Here is a 15,777-nt window from a genome sequence, read left to right as displayed (position 1 = left end):
TACTCGAGGTGTGGCCTGACCAGTGCTGAGTACAGGGGAAGAATAACCTCCCTTGTCCTACTGGCCACACTGTTCCTGATGCAGGCCAGGATGCCATTGGCTCTCTTGGCCACCTGGGCACACTGCTGGCTTATGTTCAGCTACTATCTATCAGTACCCCCAGGTCCCTTTCCTCCTGGCTGCTCTCCAGCCACTCAGTCCCCAGCCTGTAGCACTGCTTGGGGTTATTGTGGCCGAAGTGCAGAACCCTGCACTTGGCCTTGTTAAATCTCATCCCATTGGCCTCTGCCCACCCATCCAGCCTGTCCAGGTCCCTCTGCAGGGCTCTCCTACCTTCCAACAGATCAACACCTGCTCCTAGCTTGGTGTCATCTGCAAACTTACTGATGCTGGACTCAATGCCCTCGTCCAGATCATCAATAAAGATATTGAACAGGACTGGGCCCAGCACTGATCCTTGGGGAACACCACTTGTGACTGGCTGCCAACTGGATGTGGCACCATTCACCACCACTCTCTGAGCTCTGCCATCCAGCCAGTTCTTGATCCAGCACAGAGTGAATCTGTCCAAACCATGATCTGCCAGCTTGGCTAGGAGCTTCTTGTGGCAGACAGTGTCAAAGGCTTTGCTGAAGTCCAAGTAGACTACATCTGTTTTAGCAGAAATTAGAGAAGGTTTTACTTGCTCTAGTTAGTTTGCAGCTCAAGACACTACTGTTCTTTCTTCCAAATCCAGTGGGATGTAAATCTGCACCTGTAGCATTTGCATTACAGGTGGCCCTGGCATCATAGTCACTCAGCACCAACAGATGTGACAAAAAAGCATGAAGCATTTGAATAGCCTTTTACTTTAGATGAATGTTTGTACTACTGCAGTAAAACCTTGATGTTTATAATAAAACACAGGTTTATTCCTGGCTTCTTCAAAAGAAAACCTGAGTTTGTTTTTTTAAAGATCTGTTTAAGCCAAGTTTGTATTTCAAAAGTAATTGTCAGTTTTAATGCTTGTTGGGGAACTCTTAAGATGAATTAGTCCTGCCTGTATGACCTCTCAAGAAGATCCTTTCTGGTGCAGACATGTTTCCTTCATGTAATACTTCAGTGCACACCTGACATACAGACATTTGCCTGCTAGGCTGGAGTGATCCTCTGACAAATCCCAGTGGAATGCAGCATAGCTGTTAGTACCAGGCAAAAATCATCAGCTTAACAGTAGAAAAATGTGTGGGTAGCAAGAGAAAATAATCTCTGGACCTGTTCTAAAGCAAAAAGGTGGTTTCAGAAGCTTGAGGAGAGGGTTAAAAATGGTGGTTGGTAGCCAGGTTTCAGCCCTGGGCTCCTTGCTTGTTTGTATCAACAGGTCGAGTATTAGTAATACCCAGAAAAGGAAATCCTTCAGCAGTCTCTCCCAGTCACATTGGTGCTGCAGAGCTGTGTCTCCCTGGTAGTCACCAATTTCAGTGGGAGGTGGGGCAAGTTCTTTGGGTGAGGGTGGGTTGAGTTGGCTTTTTTCTGAGCAGAATTCCTGTTCGTGGAGGGATTAAAGAAAAGCCCTGCTCTTTACCAGGAGCAGCTCACAGTTGGAACATCGAGGAAATGTGATCGCTGAATAAACTGCACCAGAGAGTTCTATGCATCATGGGCAGTGCCCTCTCCTAATGCTTTGAGCCTGGTTCTTAGCTAGTGTAGGTCAGCACAGTTCATCGAAGTAATCACTTGTTCCATGCAGATGGGCTGCAGCTGCAGCTTTGCAGATCTGGGTTAATACCCTCTCTAGGACGTGACCAGAAGGTTTCTGGCTGAAGCACGTGGACCACGGTGTTTGCTGCTACCAGCTCTGACCAAGTGAAATTTCTTCTAGGGTGTAGTTAGTTTTATTTTAGGGCAGACTTGATTGTAGGCTGTCACCAATGAGGATAATCTCTTTTCTTTCTCTACCTCAAGACTTAAGTAACTAGTGTGACAGGCTTGTTCTTTCCAGTAGGGAAGCTAGGAAATAGATCTGCCAAAAAAAAAAAAGTTTTCCACTGGATCATGGAACTGATGATGTCATAGCATATCACAGATTTAGGGTAGACATGATGGAGGTGTGCAGGGAGTGAAAATATCCTTGTCTGTAGTAGCCCACTAATGCTACCCTCATATTCAGACATGAGAGAGGCTTCTAGAAGCACTGAGGCCACTACTATGACATTCCTGGCACTGAGTTACACTTCTCACACCATTTTCCATACACATCACTGTTTCCTTCTTAGATCATTAACCAAGGACTCTACTAGTTAATAAAATGAGTGATCATTTAGTGCGCATTTCTTCAGAGAAGGAATAGATCCGACTTCCAAGTTTCCTGAGTCTGAGTTTATTGCTGCTGCTATCTGATTAAAATTAACAAGTGCCTCTTCAAAAAGCAACTTGGTGTTTAGATCCAATCTGCTTTAAGCTTCAAAGAGACTCTTGGCACTTAGAAAGAACACATTAAGTGCTGGGTTATTTGCATTGTTTCAATACCGTATAGTCTCTGTTTCAAAACCTCAATGTGAATGCCGTGATTTGGCAGGTGGAAAGTCTGGCAGCAGGACCATTAGCTTTGGCTTTACAAATCTTCATCTCCCTCCAGGATCCCACAATCTAGAGGTCTGCTGCAGCTCAGCAACCTTGATCAGTGTCTTCTCTTAGTCCAGCATGACTGGGACCTTTGCAGCTTATGGCTTTCTTTGGGACAGCAGCATGAGCAGATGAAAGGAGTTCTGTGGCTTCAGGTAGAGTTTGAAATCTTTATTGTTGTATGTAGAGGAAGTAGAATTGTCAGGTTTTACTTTTATTAATGAGAGCCTCAAAATCAGCATTAGGTGCCAGGGCCTGGCTCAGCTGGTGTGGTAGCTGTGTGTTATATGAAAGGATGTTCTTTACTCCTGAGAGTGTACAGCTCAGGCTTGTAGACGATGAGACAATGGCTAAAAGTGATGTGAAGGGACTCCAGCAGGCACAGTAATGTGATGTGAGTGCTTTTTATTTCCCCTCACTGTGGTAGCAGCTGCAACTATGCTTTGACACCCCCAAAGACTTTAAACAGAGTGCAGTTTGCTCCACAGAGTCACTCATGTGAGGCACTGATTACCACCTAGGCTGTAATCCTGCCCCGCTAAGCTTGGTCTTGCTCTTTGGGTTGAGGTGCTTGCTGAAAGATCCTAATCTCCACCCAACTCAAGTAGTTTGGTCAATTTGCTGCTGGCCATATGTACCACGAAGATAAAAGTGTTGATTTTTAACTCTATTAAAGAATGTTTAGTATATGGTGTGTTCCAGTTGTGCAAGTTCTTGACATTTGGAAAGAAGAAGTATCACTGGGAAGTAGTTAATGTAGTGATCTGTAACAAAGCTGTCCTCTCCCTGCTACAGGGTAGTAATAAAGATCACAGCAATTCTGCGCTCCCGGTGAAATCAGTGAACAGAAATGGCAAGGGAAGATGGAACAAATGTAGTCACCTACCAATTAGTCTTCCAAACTGTGGCAGCTATTTTCTTCTCAAACTAATTACAAGAACTTTGGAGGGCTGTTGCTGGAGATTGACTCCTTGGCATTCAGTAACAGCACTGAACCGTGAAGATAGGGGAAAAAACCGTAGAAGGAGAGAAGTAGAGACAATAAAAGGCAGCTTGAAAACAATGCTCTTTAAAGCCTTATCTGTGAAATACCCTTTGTCTCCTAAATTTCAGCTTACTTCTTAGGGAATTGTCGGAGCCATCGGGATTACTTACATGCTTGCCAAGCTGTTGTCATTGTCTGTATTTTCCATTTCAAAGATAATCGTCTTGCTGCCGTGGAGGTGCCAGAGTTTGTCTCTGAACCTGAAACTGGTGACAGGCTGTTCTGGGGCCTCTGACCAGCTCTCCCAGGATGTCACTTCCTTACCTAACGTTGACCAGCACAAAGGTTTCTACAGGGTTTCCTTAGAGCTGTTTTGGTTGGCATGTATCAAGGACATGGCCCCAGCACTCGGGTGATGCTGCTTTTAATTTGGTAGAATTCTGCAATTCCTAATGCTTTTCAGAGAGCAAAAAATTTAGAAGCCTTCAATATCTTGGGTTAAAAACCCAAGAAACAGCAGGTCACCCAATCATCATCAGTAAAACAGAACAAATAGTTCCTCTTGTTTGATGAATGTCAGGGAAATGAATAAATGTTAATCTGTCCTCTTGTTTGATGAATGTCAGGGAAATGAATAAATGTTAATCTGTCTTTTCCAGACCACTTTTTATACTTGCAGTAATATAGTAGGTTCTTTAGTAGGTTAGCCTCCAGACAAAAAAAAGCAGTGTTCTGTGTCTCTGTGAATGGGATTCCACTAGCTTCTAGTGATGGCCAAATGAATCTGTCATGACAGGGCAGGTTCAGGGTGAAGCCAGGAATTCAGGTCCATAAGACAAGGGATAGGATCAGCTGAGTCCATGGCAGGGCACAAGCATGCCCATGTGGGTGCACAAGTTTTAGAAGGGCCTGAGTCTGAGTGTTAGAGAGGGGAGGCCCCAGCCTGACCTTCTCCTAACTTTCTCACACAGCTCCTTCTGGGTTGCTCAGTTCCAGTGTTACTTGGCTGCACCATGTCAGAGCTGTCCTTGAGCACAGGCAGCCATGCACCTGCAAGGAGGGGGAAGACACTGCAGAGCCTGTTCCTGCTCCCAGGAACCTCGCATTTTTTGAGGCTGGAGCTAGAGAGTGCTGTTTTTTTCCACTGCTAATCTGCTCTCTTTACTCTGGTGGCAGATGCGTTTTGTGCACTGTATTTTTTTTCCCAAGCTGGAGAGAGATGACGCAAAGCAAGGCTCTGCTCCAAGCCTAGGGTCATAGGCATTTCAGTTTTACATTGCAGTCATACATACATGCAAGCATCAGCACCAGAAACTCCTCAATAAGAGGTTTTTGTGGGTGTTGCATTATTATCTGAAGTTTCGCTTGATCCTGATTTCTATATCTACCTGTTATTAATAAAACCCAGGTAACAACACTGACATAAAAGAAGTTTGCTTTGTATCTGTGTGGTTAAGGCAGACATCTGTCATCTTTAAAAGAAATGTAAGGAAAGCATTATTTCCCCAGGAGAATCCCATCTCTGTGTTGTCAGAAAATTGTTAATTAATTAATAATTAAACAATAATCACACTTATGAACAAAGTTACAAGTATACAAATGGTGAAAAGAGTCATACATATAGGAAAAGACTAAAGAAAGAAGGAAAAAGCTAAAGAAAGAGATGCTGGGTTTTTCACATGGCCTCTGAAGCTGGGAAGCCTGGGTTTAAAGGTTTCCATCTCCTGCCTCTATTGTTCCTTCAGCCTGTGTTCATATTCTGTATCATAAACTATGGGAGCTGGTAGTCCCAGCTGGACATGCTATGAGGTTCAGGGTGGTTATGGTCAGTGGGCAAGCAGGAGAAACAGGAAGCAGGAGCTGGAAAAATCCTGTTCAGCATTAGGAAAGCCATGGAATTTTAAATAACCTCCTTCAGAATCCTGACAGTTAATTCAGGAGTTTGTATTCTCCAAGCCTTCTCCATGATCAGCACGTTTAGATTTTAGTTTTCACTTGCATGAGATCGAGAATGTCAAAGGAGTAATTTTAAGGGAAAAGTAATAGACTACTGGTGGACTTTTAACAAAATCTGAAGAACCAGTTTAAATGAGACAAACGATGCCAGCTAGGTCTCGTGAGGTCAGAATGATGTGGCAACCACATCCACCCAGGCTGCTGCCAGGAGCATGCCATCTCCAGAAGAGTAAAGTCCCCGCCTCAGTGAGTGATACAGAAAAAAGGGAGGGGAAACCTTTCTGCAAGCAAAGCAGGCTGGGTCCTAACCAGTGGGGAACAACACCTTCATCTCGCAGGCAAATGGGGGAGCCAAAGTTCTTAGCAAGTAGCACAACTTGCTGAAGTCAAGAGTCCAGGGACGAAAAGAACCATAAAAGCAGTAATGTGTAGGCAAAACTATTAACTGTGTCCTCCCCATGTTGGCTAACAGTAAAGAAAATGACAGGTGATGAGTCTATCTGGCCAGCTTCCTAGTCCATGCTGTAGACAGGAGCAATGCTTTTGACTCTGGCATAACTACTGCCACAGGAAGCAAGAGGTGAACATGAAGCCTCTGGAGCTGTGCAGGCAGCCTCTCCCCACTAACCTGGTGAATCTCCTCGTTGGCATGGACCTGGAGACCATCAGCTTTTCAGCTTTGTATGGCCAGGTTTGGACACCCAGGTAAAATGTCTGCTCAGGACCTGTCCTTGGGGTAGGGCAGGAGCATGTGAGCCAGGAGGGAGGCACAAGGAAAGCTAAGTTTAGAATGGTGGGCACAGCTGGTGGCATCCTGATCCAGGTCAGTGAGCAGGAAGCCAAAAGGTGAAGGTGGCTGTGGTACGTGGGTGGTAGAGAAATGAGACAACCAGTGAGGACTTCCTGTTTGGTAATGTCAACAGACTTCTCCCAGGTAAGGGAGTGGGTTTATCTGAGTCACCAAGGGGGAAGTGAATGTTCCTAGTGGGAGGAGAAGTGGGAGAGCAGATACCTGTTTGTTGCTGAGAGCCTTTTCAGGGGGTGCTCAGTGATGTGTACCGGGGAGCTGTGGTGGGTGCTTCATGAGAACAAGGCACTGACTGCTGCGGTTGCTTTTTTTAAGGTAGTCCTTTATGGTATTGTCTCCACCTTGTTCCTTTTTTTACCTCATTGCTGAGGGGTGGGACAGGAAGACAGAAGCAGCAGTATCACTAATACCAGAGAACCAGTTCTGCAGGAAAACCTGCAGATGCCTGTATGATGGGAAGGAGTGGCTGCACTCATGACCCAACCTGCCTTGCACATAGCAGGCTGTGAGCGCGATGGAGTGTAACAGGCACCTTCTTCTGTCCGTCTCATTCCCATGAGCCCATTGTCAGCCGGGGATCAAAGAGGCCAGCCGCTCCTTGGGGCCTGCCTGCCTAACTTGCAAACAACTACTGGACGGCATCACAGTATCACAGTATCATCAGAGTTGGAAGAGACCTCACAGATCATCAAGTCCAACCCTTTACCACAGAGCTCAAGGCTAGACCATGGCACCAAGTGCCACGTCCAACCTTGCCTTGAACTGCCCCAGGGACGGCGACTCCACCACCTCCCCAGGCAGCCCATTCCAGTGTCCAATGACTCTCTCAGTGAAGAACTTTCTCCTCACCTCCAGCCTAAATCTCCCCTGGCGTAGCTTGAGGCTGTGTCCTCTTGTTCTGGTGCTGGCCACCTGAGAGAAGAGAGCAACCTCCTCCTGGCCACAACCACCCCTCAGGTAGTTGTACACAGCAATGAGGTCTCCCCTGAGCCTCCTCTTCTCCAGGCTAACCAATCCCAGCTCCCTCAGCCTCTCCTCGTAGGGCTGTGCTCAAGGCCTCTCACCAGCCTCGTCACCCTTCTCTGGACACGCTCAAGCATCTCAACGTCCCTTCTAAACTGGGGGGCTGGACTACTCTGCCTTTCTTACTCCACGGCACTTGCTCTGCTTGGCTGCGAACATTATCTGCCTTGATCAAGAGCTGGTTAGTGGGAGGAGATTTTGCTCTCTAACACAGACACCTGGAGCCGTCAGAAGGCTGACACGGAGAGGTCCATGTGCAGTGCATGCACTCAAGTATCAGAGAAGCCACCAACGCTGGGAATTTTACATCATTCCCTTGCCCTTGTTTGTTGGTAGCAGCAGTGGCCCGTGTCCCCGTGCGTGTCCCCAGGCTGCAGCACAGGGACTTGCGCAGGGGATCGCAGCCAGGACTAACCCTGCTCCCTGCGCCGCAGCAGCACCAGTGCGCCGCTCCGCTGGTACGCCGCGGGACACAGCTTAGGCAGATGGTCGGGTGATTAGAAGGGAACAGGGAGAGATTTTTGACCCACGCACAGCCTGAGTACCACTTGCGGCCCCTAGCAAGCTGTCAGTACCTCTGTCATGGGTTTGGTTTGGGAGGCACACGCCGTGGCAGTTGGCGTAGGCTGCGGGAACGGCTCACGGAAGCACGATGAGGTGTTTGGGTCTGTGGGGAGTGCCAGAGGAGGCCGGGGGAGGAGTAGCTGGATACAGGCCACCGCAGCTACTCCTTCACTTGCGAGAAGCGCTGGAGTAAGGCCGGTTTCCCAGCATGGGCTCCGCGCAGCAGAGCAGCCGCGGCCGTACAGCGACGTGGCCACAGACCCCAGGAGGCTGCAGCGGCCGCGCACTCAACGCCGCGTAGCGCTGCCCCGGGCGGCCGCCGGGAGGCGCCCGTGCGCCAGCAGCACCTCCGGTCCCGCCCTCTGGCCTGACCCTGGCTCGTAGCAGTAACGGGCCGGACGGGAACGGAGGGCAACGAACAAACTCATTGAAAGAAGAAACAATTCAGAGACAATTAGAGGCGGCAAAATATAAAAATTAAAAAAGCAAAGCCAATCCCGCAAAAGACACTAAAGAGAAAAAGGAAAGGGAAAGGGAAAGGAAAAAGGAAAGGGAAAGGGAAAGGAAAAAGGAAAGGGAAAGGGAAAGGAAAAAGGAAAGGGAAAGGGAAAGGAAAAAGGAAAGGGAAAGGGAAAGGAAAAAGGAAAGGGAAAGGGAAAGGAAAAAGGAAAGGGAAAGGGAAAGGAAAAAGGAAAGGGAAAGGGAAAGGAAAAAGGAAAGGGAAAGGGAAAGGAAAAAGGAAAGGGAAAGGGAAAGGAAAAAGGAAAGGGAAAGGGAAAGGAAAAAGGAAAGGGAAAGGGAAAGGAAAAAGGAAAGGGAAAGGGAAAGGAAAAAGGAAAGGGAAAGGGAAAGGAAAAAGGAAAGGGAAAGGGAAAGGAAAAAGGAAAGGGAAAGGAAAGGAAAGGAAAGGGAAAGGAAAGGAAAGGAAAGGAAAGGAAAGGAAAGGAAAGGAAAGGAAAGGAAAGGAAAGGAAAGGAAAGGAAAGGAAAGGAAAGGAAAGGAAAGGAAAGGAAAGGAAAGGAAAGGAAAGGAAAGGAAAGGAAAGGAAAGGAAAGGAAAGGAAAGGAAAGGAAAGGAAAGGAAAGGAAAGGAAAGGAAAGGAAAGGAAAGGAAAGGGGAAAGGAAAGGAAAGGGAAAAGAAAAGAAAAGAAAAGAAAAGAAAAGAAAAGAAAAGAAAAGAAAAGAAAAGAAAAGAAAAGAAAAGAAAAGAAAAGAAAAGAAAAGAAAAGAAAAGAAAAGAGAAAAGAAAAGAAAAGAAAAGAAAAGAAAAGAAAAGAAAAGAAAAGAAAAGAAAAGAAAAGAAAAGAAAAGAAAAGAAAAGAAAAGAAAAGAAAAGAGAAAAGAAAAGAAAAGAAAAAAGAAAAGAAAAAAGAAAAGAGAAAAGAAAAGAAAAGAGAAAAGAAAAGAGAAAAGAGAAAAGAAAAAAGAAAAGAAAAGAAAAGAGAAAAGAAAAGAAAAGAAAAGAAAAGAAAAGAAAAGAAAAGAAAAGAAAAGAAAAGAAAAGAAAAGAAAAGAAAAGAAAAGAAAAGAAAAGAAAAGAAAAGAAAAGAAAAGAAAAGAAAAGAAAAGAAAAGAAAAGAAAAGAAAAGAAAAGAAAAGAAAAGCATCCTCTCTCTGCCTCCCACTTGCACACTCCTGAACATTTTGTGGCTATGAATCTGCCGAGAGTGGCCTCGTCCCTTCCAGCAGCTGCTCGGCTTGTGTCCATTTCCACGTGTTTTTGGGAATTAAGTCCAAAAGTCTCTCGAATAGCAAATGGGTTCCCAGCCCTGCCCTCACACCACGCCTCTCAGCAGCCCTTGTGGAAAGCGGGGTCAGGCGTGCCATAGGGCCTCCAGAGGTGCATGTAGCCCTGGGATGGAAAGGTGGCACAGCAGCTGCTTTGTCACCCTCCCACCGAGGATGGCCGAGGCATTGCAGCAGCGGATATGCCTGTCTGGAAAGAAGCAGGAGCCATATGACGGGGCAAGTGAGGCATGTTGATGAGGGTGGTGGAAATAATTGTCTCCCAAAACTACTGTCAAAAAAGTGTTTGAGGGAGATAGAGCCACAGCTGCCTCTCCATATCAGGAAGGATTTTCTTCCAAAAGATACACAATAAGTCAGTGTTACACATAGGGCACATTTGCTTGATCATACCCTCCAACCTGGGTTATGCGAAGGTGGTCTTAAGACTCTCAGACCATGCAATCTCAGTTCACATGCTTGGGGGGCAGACTGATACCCTTTACACTGGAGGATATATTCATGCCACACACAGCCTAATTAACCCCAGCAGTTATACCTGCAGGAACAACTACCACATCTCCATACCTGACAGAGCAAGTACTGCACAAAGGCAGAAGCTGCATAGAGGATCCTGCATCCTCTGCAGCTCCTGCTGCATCCTCTATCCAGCTCTTGATTCTATTTCCAGGTAATGTGTCTTCTGAATGAGGCATTTCACCAGCTGCACTTGCCCAAGTGCACGTGCAGCCAGGTGCTCCTTCACCCACATGGACACCTGTCCTGTCCTGCTGCTGACCTCCAGCACTGGGATGGAGATGGTCCCCTCCCATGCGTCAGTGACTCACCATGCAGCACCTTGCTGTCCCATGGTCCCACCTCCATCTCTCTTTCTGATACTTGGGATACTGTAATTACACAGCTCCAAAAAGCTGTATTGGCTGAGGGGTACCCACAGCTGCCGGGACCTGCAGGGAAGACAAAACTAATGACCTAGCAACACCAATTCCTACTCAGCAGTCCAATAGGGTGAATCTGAGTATCTGTTTGTTGGGTTTGTTTTTTTTTTTTCTGTTCTTCTGCATTATTATTTTTCTGCAAATGTGCCACACAGAGCAAAACTTAAACAAGAAGCACAATGGCAAGTGCATCAGCCATACAGGAGCAGATGGCTCCCTACACAATCCCACCTGAAGCTGCTTCTGGACAGTGTGTAGAGCATCTTGGGTTTGTTTGGGCAGCACAGTGGCAGTGGGGTGAATTAATGGAGACTGAGTCACCTGGCAGCGTGGAGTGTTGGTAACATCTGCTGCTCTGCCATCCCCTTGTCTGTAGCAGAGATCAGTCCAAAAATTTGCAGCCAGCATCTGGCTGTATCTGTGTAGCTCTGATGGGCACAGGCAGGCACAGCATTTCACAGGGAGAGGTGAATCCCCACTGGAGGCTGTGGAATTTATGCCATGGGATGCTGTGCCTGCCCATGCCCAGTGGAGGGGCAGACCAAACTGCCACCCAAAAAGCAGCTGGAAAGCATCAGTGGGTGCACATCCACACGGCTGACAGCTCCATGCATTGCCTCAACATCTCTGGTTGACTGACCCAACCTTTCCCAGAGCAAATTAATTCCACTTGTTGAAGGGATATGGATATCTCCAGGAGATATGGGAACCTAGAAATCGAAGGGATGCTTCTCAACACTGTGCTTTTGCAGTGCGAGTAGCTACCAAGCATCAGGCAAGCTCCAACTGGCACCTCTACACACATGTCTTTTCTTGAAGTTTGAAAATAAAATCCTTTTTCATGATAAATGAAGACACCAGGGATGTTTGTTTTTTTTTTATTCCCCTGCCCCCTCCCAAGTCTTTCTAACTTCTTCAAACACAAGCATAGCCTGCATCTTCCAGGTAACCGCCCAGGTAACTGCCAGACAAGTGAGTTTATGGCCTTGCAGATGTCAGAGAAACAAAAACCTGATTGTCTGGCTCAGATTTGGGCAATTTTAATGTGTTTGAGCTCCTCCTGTTTGATGCTTGTGAGAGCAGGTGACTGGGGAAAGACTGCTCGTCCTTAAGTTGTCTGTGAGTGGTGGAAGAAGTTGGACGCTCAGGACAAAAAGCTGGGCAAGTTGTCATCCTGGGCCTGGGTGATGAGCACGATTTGTGGAGACACTGAAGGCAGTGCCATTCACATCACTTGCAGCAGTAGAGGGTGGCTCTGGGAGGGTCCCTGCACTCCCCCTTCCCTCCTATGCACCTCATGACTCCACAGTGCTCCCATCTCAGGGGCAACAAGACGGACCCTGCAAATTTTAAGGGAGTTCCCGTGTTTCTAAGAAGTGGATTTTTTACCTCAAAGATGGAGTGTGATGAGAGCTGGGTCTTTGCATCTCTTCATGGTGAAGTTCTTCACCATGAGAGTGGTGAGAGCCTGGAATGGATTGCCCAGGGAGGTGATTGAGGCTCCATGGCTGGAGGTGTTTAAGGCCAGGCTGGATGAGGCTGTGGCTAGGCTGATCTAGGGTAGGGTATCCCTGCCCATGGCAGGGGGGTGGAACTAGATGATGCTTGTGGTCCCTTCCGACCCTGACTGGTTCTATGATTCTATGATTCTGTTTTTTTGTTTGAGTCTAATTAGGTTGGGGCATTAAACCAGCCCTTGTTTAGGCTTTCTCAGGCAGGTATTTTTTCTGTGCTGTGCTGCTGACGAAGACGGCAGGTTTCCCCCTCCCTATTCTCCCTCCTCCTCTCCAGGCTTTGATCTCAGCAGCTCTGAAAACTGAGCTTTGAAAACGGAGTGATTTCACAGACGTGTTGATTAGGAAATGAAATTCCATGAAGCAAATGACAACCTCACTGCATCACCTGGCTCTGTGAGGCTGGAGCTCCCCACCAGGAAACGCATTCTTGTATTTATTTATTTTTTTGACACATCCAGGGTGTTGTATTATTAATAAAAAATGCAGACAGAACTTCTGAAGAGAAAATGACTTCCAAAGAAATTGTCTGGAGGAGGGTGTCTGTTGGTTGGGGTTTTTTTGTTTTCTTTTTGTTTGTGGGTTTTTTTTCCTCCTGTGAATCTGTCATCTCTCTTGAGGGCAGCTCAGCCCTTCCTCTCTTCTGCAGAGCAAAAATGAGGCATACACTTACCTTGGAGCAGGGACAGTCTCCTGAGTACAGAGAAATACCCTGAGGTTTTGCCTCCCTTACCTGACTGTTAATCAAAGATTCCAGTTTTGTAGGATAACGGATTTAATGGAGGATGGAGAAAGGGCTGTGGACCATCATGGTTGATTCTCCAGGAAGATAACCACAGCTATGAGGACTAGATTGCATATGGTCCATCCAGGTGGGATGGGGAGAGAACTAGCTGATGTGGCTGTGTCCATAGCATCCATAATGCTCTGTAATGACTCTGACTAGGTCTTTCTTATTCAAATGTCTCCAAATCCAGCTCTTAAAAATAGCAGATTTCCCCTCCTCCCATATGTATAAATAGTATCATGGGTTTTTGGGTGTTCCTAACACTATTCTGTATATCAACCCAGAGTGGGATGGAGTTTGGGGCCTAGTTCTTCTCATTTTAGCTACTAGGAAAGTAGGGATTGCTCTCAGCAAGGGATAAGTTGCTTGATCAGCCTTGTTTTACAAGCCTAGGACAAGTGGGACACTAGATTCACCTTGCCTAACTATTCATCACCACATCTAACAACCCTTACTGCATCCACACTCCAGTCCACAGCAGGAAGAAAAAACATAAGGAGGTAGGATCCCATTTCCATAAACTGCTACTTCCTTTGAGTCTTGATGTCTCAAGAATCAATCTGAAGACAACTGTGAGGTGGTTCAGGCTCCTCACACTTCATCTGTGAGTGCATTGCTGCCACAGGAATTACACCCCAGAGAGCCTGACCACCCAGCACGGCTCCAGCAGGCCTCCTGGCAGCCTGGCCAGCTCAGAGACATCACAGCCAGCAGAACCCTGTGCTGCTTTGCAGGCACTCACCTATGCAAAGAAGCAAACCCAGAAATGTCTGAGTGATGGATGCGGATGAGGCAGGCTCAGCAGCTTAGAAAACAGGTTAGGGGTGGGGCAGCATCCATCAGCCTCCAGCACCAGCCACCGAGGCTGAGGTTTCAGAGGAGGTTGAAGGAACTCCTTCAGGCTCACGGAACGGCTGCAGGAAGGGAAGAACTGAGATGGGCTGTGCCTGTGCAGAGCAGCCGTGTACCCATGTACTATCCAGCAACCTCAGACCCATTGGAGAGGGACAGCGGTAGCTAGCAGTGAGTGGGACTTTGGAGGGATCACGATTTGCTTTTCTCCTCCAATGTAAAGTTTAATGGAAGGTTTATCAGAAAGGCTTGAAAAGAAGCTGAGGAGACATTTGCAAAACCTTTCTGCAAGGAACAAATACCTCTGCAGGAGCAAGGAAGAAAACCATTCACTGAGGAACATGACAAGTATTCAGCAAAGGAGTGACCAGTCTCTGGTTGACACCACAGATTTGATGTGGAAAAGCTGTAAAGGGCTTTCTGAGAAAAGTTGGAACATTTTTTCCTGGATGCAATGAGAAAAAATTAGCTAAGGAATCTGTACAAAGAAAACCTGTCAAAGCAACAGGCCAGGAAAAGAGGCTTTGCAGAAGTGCTGGAGGATTTTATCCTTACTCATCTCTAGCTTGGATATTCAAGCTTGGATATTTGGTCTGACTTCCAATCACTGAACAATAGCTAGCAATAGCCCTGTAATGATCTTCTCCATTAGTACTGAAAGGGTAAAACTATTTCTCTCTCAATGGGTTGCCTCCCTTCCCTTGTTCCTGCTTGAAAATCACTCCAAAAATTAAACCCAGGAATCAGCCCTCACACGTGTAGCTTATTCTGCACAAGATACTCCACTGGGAGGAGAGGTTTTCTGTTGAACTGCAGAAAAAGCCCATTTTGTGCTCCTCAGTGCTCATGCTGCAGCAGCCCCCATGGAGGATGCAGGCAGAAGTGGGGGGATGCATAATGGGCATTGGTGGGAGAAGTAGCTCCAACCCTGACTGCCTGCAGCATGAGACTGTTCTGCTCTCCCCAGCTGGCTGCTCTCACCCATCCCATTCAATTTCATCCCCACAAAAAGCAGCTTGCCGGTGACATCTTTAACACCTCCATCTCTCTCTATGCACATCACAGCTTTTCATCTCTGGCAGCTAATAGCAGAGCACTGGGGGAAGGGACCATATGCCAAAGCAGCTTGTCTAAGGCACCTTCTTACTATAACATCACACGCTCCCAGAACAAGAAAAAGATTTTGATATGTGGTTGGAGTAGTGACCAAAACATCTCCCCTCTTGCCATGATATGGGGGATGCCTTTGCCTCTGTGCTGGTGGCAGGAGGCAGCTCTGCAATGGGACGGGGGACAGAGACACCTCTGTTTAGAGTGGCACCACAAAAAGCATAGGCTGGTGGCAGCCAGGAGCGTGTGCCTCTGCCAAAAGTCCAGTTACAGGAGTATGCAGGGTGCTGGAACAAGGGCAGTGGCTGAATTCATCTACAGAAAGAGCCACCTTCCGTCATTCTGCTGCCTGCAGGGTGTTTGCTGCAACTACTGATAGAATCACGACAGTCTTGGGTAATTAGAGGATGTGAAGCTCAGGCTCATTTGAGCTGTAGGGAACCTCACTTCCCTCCTTCCAGCGGACGCTGTAGTTCCGAGGAGCCCTGCTGCTGTCTTAATTAATGATCCCCTTAATGGCTGATCCTACTGCATGAATGCATCTGTCAGCTGTGATTCAGACAGCAGCAGCAAGATGATGGGTCTGCCATGGGAGAGGTGAAGGTGTCTTGTCATTCTGGTCCTCTCCCAGAGAAGGGGAGAAGCCCAAGGGAGGGTGAGAAGCTGAGTTGCCAGGTGATGCTACCATCCTGTTAGGTCCTGTCTGATCCACGCTGCTACTTGCGGGACCTAAATTCCATCATATCATAGCCATGATTTCAAATGGAGCTGGTGTCCAGGCCTGGCTGTGGAGATGTGACAGCAGCAGGAGATTGTGCTCATGGGGGCTTGGGAGACTGTAGACCAGCGATGAATGTTCTGTCATGGGTCTACCCATGGGGGTTGGACCA

Source organism: Pogoniulus pusillus, chromosome 1 (genome assembly GCF_015220805.1).
Source record: "Pogoniulus pusillus isolate bPogPus1 chromosome 1, bPogPus1.pri, whole genome shotgun sequence".
NCBI lineage: Eukaryota > Metazoa > Chordata > Aves > Piciformes > Lybiidae > Pogoniulus > Pogoniulus pusillus.
This window is presented reverse-complemented; position numbering follows the sequence as displayed.